Source organism: Panulirus ornatus, chromosome 48, assembly GCF_036320965.1.
Source record: "Panulirus ornatus isolate Po-2019 chromosome 48, ASM3632096v1, whole genome shotgun sequence".
Lineage (NCBI taxonomy): Eukaryota > Metazoa > Arthropoda > Malacostraca > Decapoda > Palinuridae > Panulirus > Panulirus ornatus.
Window position 1 is genome coordinate 6,283,954 of NC_092271.1, and position 12,343 is coordinate 6,296,296.

A 12,343-nucleotide genomic window follows, 5' to 3' on the forward strand; every position below is an offset into this window, starting at 1 on the left:
TACCTCCCCCTCTGTTCTGAGGTACTTACTGCTGTGTTGTGAGGTTCCTCCTCCAGTGTTGTGAGGTACCTCTTCCTCTGTTGTGAGGTGCTTCCTCGTATGTTGTTAAGTACCTCTTCCTGTGTTATTGGATAGCACCTCTGATATTATGAAGTATCTTCTGTTTTGTGAGGTACCTCTTCCTTTGTTGTGATGTATTTCCTGTGTTGTGACTTGTCTCCTCGTGCTGTGTTAGGAGGCACCACCTTCTGTGTTGTGAGGTATCTCTTCCTGTGTTTTGTGGTACTACCTATCATATTATGAAGTACCACCTTCTGTATTGTGAGGTGCCACCTCCTGTGTTGTAAGGTGTCACGATCTGTGTTGTGAGGTACAACCTTGGGTGTTGTGAGATACCACTTTCCGTGTTGTGAGATAACGTCCTGTGTTCTGAGGTACCACCTCCTGTGTTGTGAGGCATCTCCGCCTTTGTTGTGATGAACCCCTTGAATACAAGTGTTGGGAGGCAGCATGACTACCGGTGCTGGGAGGCAGCATGACTACCGGTGTTGGGAGGTTGCATGACCACAAGTGTTGGAAGACATCATGACCGCCAACAATGGGAGGCAGCATGACTACCGGTGTTGGGAGGTAGCATGACCACTAGTGTTGATAGGCAGCATAACCAATAGTGCTGGGAGGAATCATGACCACCAGTGTTGGGAGGTGGCATGACCGCCAGTATTGAGAGGTACCACGGCCACCAAGGTTCGGAGGCAGCGTGATTACCAGTGTTGGGAGGTTGCATGACCACAAGTGTTGGAAGACATCATGACCGCCAGCAATGGGAGGCAGCATGACTACCAGTGCTGGGAGGTAGCGTGACTACCAGTGTTGGGCGGCAGCAGGACTACCAGTGTTTAGAAACAACATAACCACCAGTGCTGGGAGGCAGAATGACTACCAGTTTTGGGAGGTAACATGACTACCAGTGTTGGGAGGCAGAATGACTACCAGTTTTGGGAGGTAACATGACTACCAGAGTTGGTAGGCAGCAAGATCACTCTTGTTTGGAGGCAGCATGACCACCAGTGCTGGGAGACAGCATGACTAACAGTGTTGGGAGGTTGCATGACTATTAGTGTTCACAGGCAGCATGACTAACAGTGCTGGTAGGTAGCATGACCGCCAGTGTTGACAGTTAGCGTGACCGCCAGTGCTGGGAGGTAACATGACCCCCAGTATCGAAAGGCAGTATGACCACCAGGGCTGGGAGGAAGCATGCTCAGCAGGGTTTGGATGTATCATGACCACCATTGTTAAGAGGCAGCATTATCTCCATTGATGGGAGATAGCATGGGCACCATTGTTGGGAGGCAGCATGACTAACAGCACTGGGAGGCAGGAAGACTACCAGTGTTTTGAGATTACAGGATAACCGATGTTGGGAGGCAGCATGACTACCAGTGTTGGGAGACAGCATTATCCACCACTATTGGGAGGTAGCATGACCACCAGTTATGGAAGGCAGCAAGACCACCAATGATGGGGGGCAGCATGACTACCAGTGTTATGATATAGCATGACCAGCAGTGTTGGGAGATAGCATGACCACCAGTATCAGAAGGTAGTATGACCACCAGTGCTGGGAGGAAGCATGGTCAGCAGAGTTTGGATGTATCATGACCACCAGTGTTAGGATGCAGTATTACTACCAGTATTGGTAGACAGCATGACCAACAGCGTTGGGAGGTACCAAGACTACCAGTGTTGGGAGGCAACATAACTACCAGTGTTATGATACAGCATGACCAGCAGTGTTAGGAAGCAACATGACCACCAGTTGGGGAAGCAGCATGACAACTAGTGCTTGGAGGCTGCATGACCACCAAAGTTGAAAGGCAGCATTGCTAACAGTGTTGGGAGGCAGAATGAATATCAATGTTGGGGAGCAGCATAACCACCAGCAGTGTTGAGAGGCAACATTACCACCAGTGTTGGGGGGTAGCATGGACACTAGTGTTGGAGGCGGCATGACTACCAATATAGGTTAGCGGAATTACCAACAGCGTTGGGAGGCAGCAAGACTACCAGTGTTTTGAGATTACAAGACTACCAGAGCAGGGAGATAGCATGACCACCGGTGTTGGGAGTCAGATTGACCACCAGTGTTGGGAAGCAACACGACTACCAGTGTTATGATATAGCATGACCAGCAGTGTTGGAAGGGAGCATAGCCGCCATTGTTGAGAGGTAGCATGACCACCGCCAGTACTGGGAGGCAGCATGACTGCCAGTGCTGGGAGTTAACGTGACAACCAGTGCAAGGTGGCAGCAGGACCACCAGTGTTTAGAGGCACCATAACCACCAGTGTTGGGAGGCAGCATAACTACCAGTGCTGGGTGGTTGCATTACTACCAGTGTTGGTAGGCAGCAAGATCACCAGTACTAGGAGGCAGTATGACCACCAGTGTTGAGAGACAGAAAGACCAACCATGTTGGGAGGTAGCATTACTACCAGTGTTGGGAGGTAGGAAGATCACCAGTGTTAAGAGGCAGCACGACCACTGGTGTTGGAAGACCGGAAGACTGACAGGGTTGGGAGTGCTGGTAAGTAACGGGACCGCCAGTCTTGACAGACAGCATAACCGCCAGTATTGGGAGGCAGCATGACCACTAGTATTGGAAGGAAGCATAGCCAGTGTTGGGAGGCAGCATGACAAGCAGGATTTGGATGTAGCATAACCACCAGCATTAGGAGGCAGCATGACCAGCAGTGTTGGGAGGTATTATGGACACCAATGTTGGAAGGCAGCATGACTCCCAGTGTTGGGAGACTACAAGAACACCACTGCTGGAAGGTAGCTTGATCACCGGTGTTGGGAGGTAACATGATTACCAATGTTTGGAGGTAGCATGACCACCAGTGTTGGTAGGCCGCATGACCACCAGTGTTGGTAGGCCGCATGACCACCAAGGTTGGGAGTTATCATGACCACTAGTGTTGAGAGGATGCATGACCACCATGCTGGGAGGCAGCAAGACAACCAGCGTTGAAAGGCAGCATGACTAACAGTGCTGGGAGGCAGCATGACTATCATTGTTGGGGTGCAGCATGACCACCAGTGCCGGGAGGCAGCATGACTACCATTGTTGAGAAGTAGCATGACTACCAGTGTTGCGAGGCAGCATGACCACTGTGTTGGGAGGCAGCATAACCACCATTGTTGGGAGGAAACATGACCAGCAATGTTGAGAGGCAACATAATCGCCAGTGTTGAGAAGCATCATGACGACCAGTGTTGGGAGGTAGCGTGACCACCAGTGTTAGGAGGTAGAATGACTACTAGTGTTGGAAGGCACCACGACTATCAGTGCTGGTAGGTAGCATGACCACCAGTGTTGGGAGGGAGTATGACTGCAATTGCTGGGGAGGTAGCACGACCGCAAGTAATAGGAGGCAGTATGACTGCCAGCGCAGGGAGGTAGCGTGACCACCAGTGATGGACGGTAGTAGGACCAATTTGTTTGGAAGCAACAAAACCACTAGTGTTGCGAGGCAGCATGACTATCACTGGTGGGAAGGTAGCATTTCTACCAGTGTTGGCAGGCAAAAAGATCACCAGTGTTAAGAGGCAGCGTGACCACTAGTGCTGGGAGACAGCATGATCAACAATGGTGTGATATTACAAGACTACCAGTGTTGTAAGGTGGGATGACCGCCAGTGTTGGGAGGCAGCTTGACTACCATTGTTGGGAGACAGCATTATCCAACAGTACTGGGAGGAAGCATGACCACCAAAGATGGGAGGCAGCAAGACAGCCAATGTTGGGAGGCAGCATGACTACCAGTGTTATGATTTAGCATGACCAGCAGTGTTGAGAAGCAACATGTCCTCCAGTATTTGAAGGCAGTATGACCACCAGTGCTGGGAGGAAGCACGATCAGCAGGGTTTGGATGTATCATGACCATCAGTGCTAGGATGCAGTATTATCACCAGTGTTGGGAGGTATCATGGACACCGGTGCTGGGAGGCAGCATGACTACAAGTACTGGTAGGCAGCATGACCAACAGCGTTGGGAGGCAGCAAGATTACCATTGTTTTGAGATTACAAGATCACCAGTGTAGGGAGGTAGCATGGTCACCAGTGATGGTGGTCAGAATGACCACCAGTGTTGGGAGGTAGCAAGACCACCAGTGTTCCGAGGTAACATAACCAGTGTTGGTAGGCAGGATGACCTCCAGTGTTGGGAGGCAACATGATTACCAGTGTTGGTAAGTAGCATGACCTCCAGTGTTGGGAGGTGACATGACCCCCAGCGATGAGAGGCAACATTACCACCAGTGTTGGGAGGTAGCATGGACACTAGCTAGTGTTGGGAAGTAGCGTGACTAACAGTCCTGGGAGGTAGCATGACCACCAATGATGGGAGGCAGCAGTGTTGCGAAGCAGCATATGATCACCAGTTTAGGGAAGCAGCATGACAACTAGTGCTAGGAGGCTGCATGACCACCAGTGTCGAAATGCAGCATGGCTAACAGTGTTGGAAGACAGCATGACTATCATTGTTGGGGAGCAGCATGACCACCAGTGTTGGGAGACAACATAACAAAAAGAGTTGAGAGATAACAATGACTACCAGTGTTGCAACGCAGCATGACCACTAGCGTTAGGAGGCACCATGACTACCATTGTTCGGAGGAAGCAATATCAACAGTGTTGGGAGGCAAACCTAACCGCTAGTGATAGGAGGCAGTATGACCACCAGTGTTGGGAGGTAGCGTGACCACCACTGCTAGGAGGCAGTATGACCACAAGTATTTGGAAGTAGCATGATTACCAGTGTTGGAAGCTCCCATGGCTGTCATTGTTGATAGGCAGCATGACCATTAGTGTTGGGAGGGAGCATGACCGCCATTGTTGGGAGGGAGCATGACCGCCAATATTGGGAGGCAGCATGACTGCCAGTGCAGAGAGGTTGCGTGCCCACGAGCGTTGGGCGGTAACAGGATCACCAGTGTTTGGAAGCAACATGACCACCAGTGTTGGGAGGCGGCATGACTACCAGCGTTAGGAGGTAGCATGACTACCAATGTTGGTAGGTAGGAAGATCACCAGTGTTAGGACGCAGGATGACTACCAGTGTTGGTAGACAGAAAGATTAACAGTGTTGGGAGGTAGCATGACTATCAATATTGGTAGGCAGCATGATTTACAATGCTGGTAGGTAGCAGGACTGCACTGTTGGGAGGCAGCATGACCACAAGTACTGGAAGGCAGTACGACCACCATTGCTGGGAGGCAGCATGACAAGCAGGGTTTGGATGTAGGATGAATGCTAGTGTGAGAAGGCAGCATGATCAGGGACCACAGTATTGGAAGGCAGCATGCCTACCAGTGTTGTGAGATTACAAGACCACCAGTGTTGGGAAGCAAAATGATCACTAGCGTTGGGATGTAGAATGACTGCCAGCGTTGGTAAGCAGCACGACCACCAAGGTTGGGAGGTATCATTTAAACCAGTGTTGGATGGATGCATGACGATCACTGTCGGGAGGCAGCAAGACCCCAGTGGTGAAAGGCAGCATGACAACCAGTGTTGAGAGGTAGCATGACTACCAGTGTTGCGAGGCAGCATGGCCAACAGTTTTGGGAGGCAGCATAACCACAATTGCTTGGAAGAAGACATGACCACCATTCTTAGGAGCTGGTATGGCTACCAATATTTGGAGGTTACATGACTACTAGTGTTGGAAGGTACCATGATTATAAGTGTTGGCAGTTAGCATGACCACAAGTGTTGGGAAAGCATGATTACCAGTGTTGGGAGGAGTGTTGGGAGGCAGCATGATCATCATTAATAGTAAGTAGCACGACCACCAGTGTTGGTAGGCAGCATGACAACCAAGATTGGGAAGTATCATGACCACCTGTGTTGGAGGGTTGTATGACCACCAGCGTTGGAAGGTAGCATGATCACCAGTAATGGCAGGCAGCAAGACTACCAGCGCTGGGAGGCAGCATGACTACCAGTGTTGTAATGACCAGCAGTGCTGAAAAGCAGCAAGACAACCAGTTTAAGGAAGCAGCATGACAACTAGTGTTGGGAGGCAGAATGACCACCAGTGATGAAAGGCAGCATGACTAACAGTGTTGGGAGGCAGCATGACTGTAAGTGTTGTTGAGCAGCATGACCACCAGTTTTGAGGGGAGCATGAAAGCGTGTTGAGAGGTAGCATGACTAACAGTGTTGCTAGGCAGCATGGTAGGAAGCATGCATACCAGTGTTGGTAGGCAGCAAGATCACTGACGTTAGGAGGCAGCAAGACCACCATTGTTGAGAGGTAGCATGAGCACCATTGTTGGCAGGCAGCATGACTGACAGTGCTGGGAGATAACATGACCACCTGTGTTGACAGGTAGCATGACCGCCAGTATTAGAAGGCAGTATGACCACCAGTGCTGGAAGGAAGCATGACCAGCAGGGTCTGGATATTGCATGACCACCAGTGTTAGAAGACAACAGGACCACCAGTGTTGGGAGGTAGCATGGGCACTTTTGATGGGAGGCAGCAAGACTACCAGTATTGGTTTGCAGTATGGCCCAGCTTTGTTAGGCAGCATGTCTACTAGTTTTGTGAGATTACAAGACCACCAGTTTTGGGAGGTAGCATAATCACCAGTCCTGGGAGTCAGAATAACCACCAGTGTTGTGAAGTTGCATGACCATCAGTGTTCAGAGGCAACATGAGAACACTTCTTGGTTGGAGGAATGACCACCAGTGTTGGAAGACAGCATGACCACCAGTGTTGGGAGGCAACATGACCACCAGCGATGAAATGCATCATGAGTATCAATGTTGGGAGGTATCATGACCACTAGGGTTGTGAGGCAGCATGACCACCAGTGTTGGGAGATAGCATGACCATCAGTGTTGGGAAGGTAACATGACCACTAGCGATGAAATGCATCAATGTAGGGAGGTATTATGACCACCATTGTTGGAAGTTAGGAAGCCCACCAGTGTTGGGAGGCAGCATGAATGTGTTATAATATAGCATGACCAGCAGTGTTTGGAAGCAGCATGACCACAAGTTTACGGAAGTAGCATGACATTTAGTGTTGGGAGACAGCATGACCACCAGTGTTGAAAGGTAGCATGACTAATGGTGTTGGGAGGCAGCATGACTATCAGTGTTGGGGAGCAGTATCACTACCAGCGTTGGAGGCAGCATGACAACCAGTGTTGAGAAGTAGCATGACTACCAGTGTTGGGAGGGTACATGACCGCCACTGTTGGGAGGTAGCATGACGATCTGTACTAGGAGGCAGCATGGCTAACAGTTCAGAGAGGTAGTGTGACCACCAATGTTGGGCGGCAGCATAACCACCAGTGTTTGGAAGCAACTTAGCCACCAGTGTTGGGGGGCAGCATAACCACCAGTGTTTGGAAGTAACTTAGCCACCAGTGTTGGGAGGCAGCATGGCTACCATTGATGGTAGGCAGCAAGATCACCAGTGTTAGAGGCAGCATGACCACAAGTGTTGGAAGACCGCATGATTAGCAGTGTTGAAAGGTAGCATGACTATCAGTGTTGATAGGCAGCATGACTAAGAGCGCTGATCTGTAGCATGACCGCCAGTGTTGGGACGCAATATGACCACAATTATTAGAAGGCAGCATGACCATCAGTGCTGGCAGGCAGCACAACCAGCAGGGTCTGGATGTAACATAACCACCAGTGTTAAGAGGCAACATGTCTACCAGTATTGGTAGACAGCATGACGAACAGCGTTGGGAGGCAGCATGACCGATCAGTTTTGTGAGACTGCAAGACCAAAAGTGATGGAAGGTGGCATGACCACAAGCGTTCGGAGGCTACATAACCATCATTGTTGGTCGACAGCATGACCGTGTTACGAGGTGGCGAGACTACCAGTGTTGTGAGGCAACATAAGTACCAGTGTTATAATATAGCATGATCAGCAGTGATGGGAAGCAGCATGACCACAAGTTTAAGGAAGCAGAAAGACAACATGTGTTGGGAGGCAAAATGACCACCAGTGTTGAAAGACAGCATGACTAACAGTGTTGGGAGGTAGTATGACCGCCAGTATTGTGAGGCAGCTTGACTGCCAGTGCTGGGAGGTAGCGTGACCACCAATGTTGGGCGGCACTGGACCATCACTACCCGGAAGCAGCATAACTACCAGTGTTGGGAGGCAGCATGACGACCAGTGTTGATAGGCAGCAATATCACCAGCGTTAGGAGGCAGCAAGACCACCAGGAGATGGGAGCCAACCAGAGCACGACAACCCTTCCCGTGCAGCACAAGAGATGGGGGACCCACATATGTAGAACTCCCTCCCCGTAAAATATAAGTGATGAGGATCCAGCATCGTAGAACTCCTTCGTACTGTACAGGAGATGGGGACCCACCAGTACACAACTCCCTTCCTGTACAGCACAGGAGATGGGGTCCCACCTGTGTACATCTCTCCCCGTACAACACAAGAGATGGGGACCCACCAGTATAGAACTCCCATCCCTTATAGCACAGGATATGGCGACCAACCAGTTTAGAATTCCGTCCCCGTGCAGTGTAGGAGATGTAGAACTCTCTCTACGAACACTATAGGAGATGGTGAATCCTAGGTGTTGAACTCCCTCACCGTACAGCACAGGAGATGATGACCCATCAACATAGAACTCTCTTCATATACTGTGCAGAGGATGGGACGCACCAGTGTATAACTCCATCCTTGCACGGTACAGGAGATAGGGACCCCACCCTATACAGCACAAGAGATGGGGACCCACATTGTAGAACTCCCTCCCTGTACAGTACAGAATATGGGAACCCACCAATGTAGAACTCTCTCCCCTTACAGTACAGATGTAGACCCACCAGTGTAGAATTCCTTCTACATAGATAACAGGAGATGGGGACCCATCAGTGAATAACCATCTCGTACGGTACAGGAGATGGCTACCCACCAGTGTAGAACTCTCTCCCCATATAGCACAGGAGACAGAGATTCACCAGTGTAGAACTCTCTCCCCATATAGTACAGGAGATAGAGATTCACCAGTGTAGACCCCCCTCCCCCGGTACTGGAGATGGGGACCGACCAGTATAGAACTTCCTCCCCGTGCAGTACAGAGGAGATGGGGACCCTCCAATGTAGAACTCCTTCCTCGAACAATATAGGAGATGGCGAACCATCAATGTAGAAGTCCCTCCCGTACAGTAAAAGAGTATGACCCAGTTGCAAAGAACTCCCTCCATGTACAGTACAGGAGACGGGGACCCATCGGTGGATATCTACCTCCCAGTACAGTACAGCAGATGGTGACCCACCAGTGTAGAACTCCCTCCCCGTACACTACAGGATATGAGGATCCACCAGTGAAGAACTCCCTCCCCGTAGATTATAGGAGGTTGGGACGCACCAGTGTAGAACTCCCTCCACATACATTACATGAGATAGGGTCCCAGATGGGTAGAACTCCCTCCTCATACAACATAGGAGAAGGGGATCCACCGATGTAGAATTCCCTCCCCGTACAGTACAGGATATGGGGACCCACCTCTGAAGAACTCCCTGCCCGAACAGAAGAGAAAATGGGGATCCACTATTAAAGAACTTCCTCCCCGTACAGTACAGGAGAAGGTGACCCACCAGTGAAGAACTACCTTTCCTACAGTACAGTAGAGAAGCACCGGTGTAGAACTCCCTATCCGTACATCAGAGGAGATTGGGACGCATCAGTGTAGAATTCCTTCCCTTCATAGAACAGGAGATTGGGAGAAATCAGTGTAGAATTCCCTCCACGTATCGTAATGGAGATAGACTCACCAGTGTAGAACTCCCTCCCCGTACAGTACAGGAGATGGGGACCCACCAGTGTAAAACTTCCTTATATACAGTAAAGAGATGGCGATCCACAGGTGTTGAACTCCCTTATCGTTCAGTAAGGAGATGGGGACCCACCAGTGTAGAGCTCTCTCCCCATGGAGCACAAAAGATGGGACTCATCAGTATAAAAATCCTCCCCCATACAGTACAGGAGATGGGGACCCATCATTGTAGAATTCTCTTCCTTTCCTATACAGGAGATGAGGCCCACCAGTGTAGACTTGCACACTGCAGGATATGGGGAGCAACCAGTGTAGAACTCTCTTCTCGTACCGTACAGGAGATGGCGACCCACAGGTCCCTCACAGTACCGTACAGGGGATGGGAACCCATCAGTATAGGACTCCATCCACTTCAGTACAGGAGATGGGGACTCACCAGTATAGGACTCCATCCACTTCAGTACCGTAGATGTGGAAACCACCATTATAACACTCCCTTCCCGTACAGTACAGGAGATGGGGATCCACCTGTGATGAACTCTCTACCCTACAGGATAGGAGATGAACACCCATCACTGAAGATTTCCCTCACCTTACTGTACAGGAGATGGGGACCCACCAGTCAAGATCTGTCTCACCGAACAGAACAGGAGATGGGGACCCACCAGTGAAGATCTGTCTCACCGAACAGAACAGGAGATGGGGACCCACCAGTGAGGATCTGTCTCACCGAACAGAACAGGAGATGGGGACCCACCAGTGAAGAACTCCCTCCCTTACAGTACATGAGATAACCACCAGTGTAAAACTCACTCCCCAAACATTACAGGAGACGGGGACGCACCAGTGTAGAACTCCCTCCCTTTCAGTACAGGAGAGACCCACCAGTGTAGAAATAGGACAAACAAGTGTAAAGCTCCCTCCTCATACAGTACTGGAGATATTGACCCACTAGTGTAGAACTCCATCTTCTGCAATACAGGAGCTAGGGTCCCACCAGTGTAGAACTCCCTCCTCGCACACTGTAGTACATAAAACACTACTATCGTAAAACTCCTTCCCCGTACAGTACAGGAGATAGGGGTCTCATCCGTGTGAAACTCACTTCACCTACAGTACAAGAGATGGCGAACCACAGATTTTGAACTCCCTCACCGTACAGTACAAGAGAAGGAGACCCACCAGTGTAGAACTCCCTCCTCATCCAGCGCAAGAAATGGGGATTCATCAGTGTAGAACTACCTTCCCATAAAGTAGAGGAGATAAGGACCCATCAATGTAGAACTGTCTTCCTGTAATATGCAGATGGGACCCACCAGTGTTGAACTAGCTTCTCGTGCAGTGCAAAAGATGGCGACCTTAAGGTCCCTTACCGTACAGTACAGGAGATGGGGACCCATCAGTGTAGAACTCCATCTCCATAGAACACAAGAGATGGGGACTCATCTGTGTAGAACTCCCATCCCAAACATTACAGGAGATGGGGACCCATCAATGTAGAGCTCTTCCTCTGTTCTGTACAGAAGATGGGACCCAACAGTGTCAAACTCCCTCGTAGCTCAGTATAGGAGATGGGGACCGACCAGTGTAGAAGTCCTTCCCTTCCCCAAATTACTGGAGATGGGGACCCACCAGTGACGAACTCCCTCCTGGTAAAGTGCATGAGTTGGGTTCCACCAGTTTAGAGTTCCCTCACTGTACAGTAACAGACGATGGGGACCCACCAGTGTATAACATCCCTTCCCGTACGAAAAAGAGAGCCCTGTTCCCATACAGCAGAGGAGATGGGGACCCACCAATGTAGTACTCCCTCCCCGTACAGTACAAGAGATGGGGATCAACCAGTGAAGAACTCCCTCCCTTACAGTAGAGGAGCGATGCACCAACGTAGAACTTCCTCCCCATACAGTTCAGGAGATGGGAACACACTAATGTATAGAACTCTTTAATAGTATAGCACAGGAGATGGGGAGAAACCAGTGTAGAACTCCCTCCTCGCACATTACAGGAGATGGCGACGCATTGGAGTTGAATGCCTTCAACGCACAGTATAGGAGATGGGGACACAGTATAGAACGCCCTCCCCATACAGTATAGGAGATGGAGACCCATCAGTTTAATACTCTCATCCTGTACTATATAGAAGATGGGACCCCCCAATGTAGAAATCCCTCCTTGCACATTACATGAGACGGGGACCTACCAGTGTAGAACTCCCATCCCGTAAAGTACTGGAGATGGGAGCATACCAATGTAGAACTCCCTCCCTACAGTACAGCAGGTGGGGTCCTACCAGTGTAGAACTCCCTTCTCTCACACAACCGGAGATGGAACACCACTATCGTAAAACTCCCTCCCCGTACAGTACAGGAGATGACGACCCACCTGTGTAGAACTGTCTTCCGTGCAATACAGCAGATGGGGTCCCACCAGTGAAGAACTCCCTCCCCTACAGTACAGGAGGGACGCGCCAGTGTAGAACTTCTTCCATGT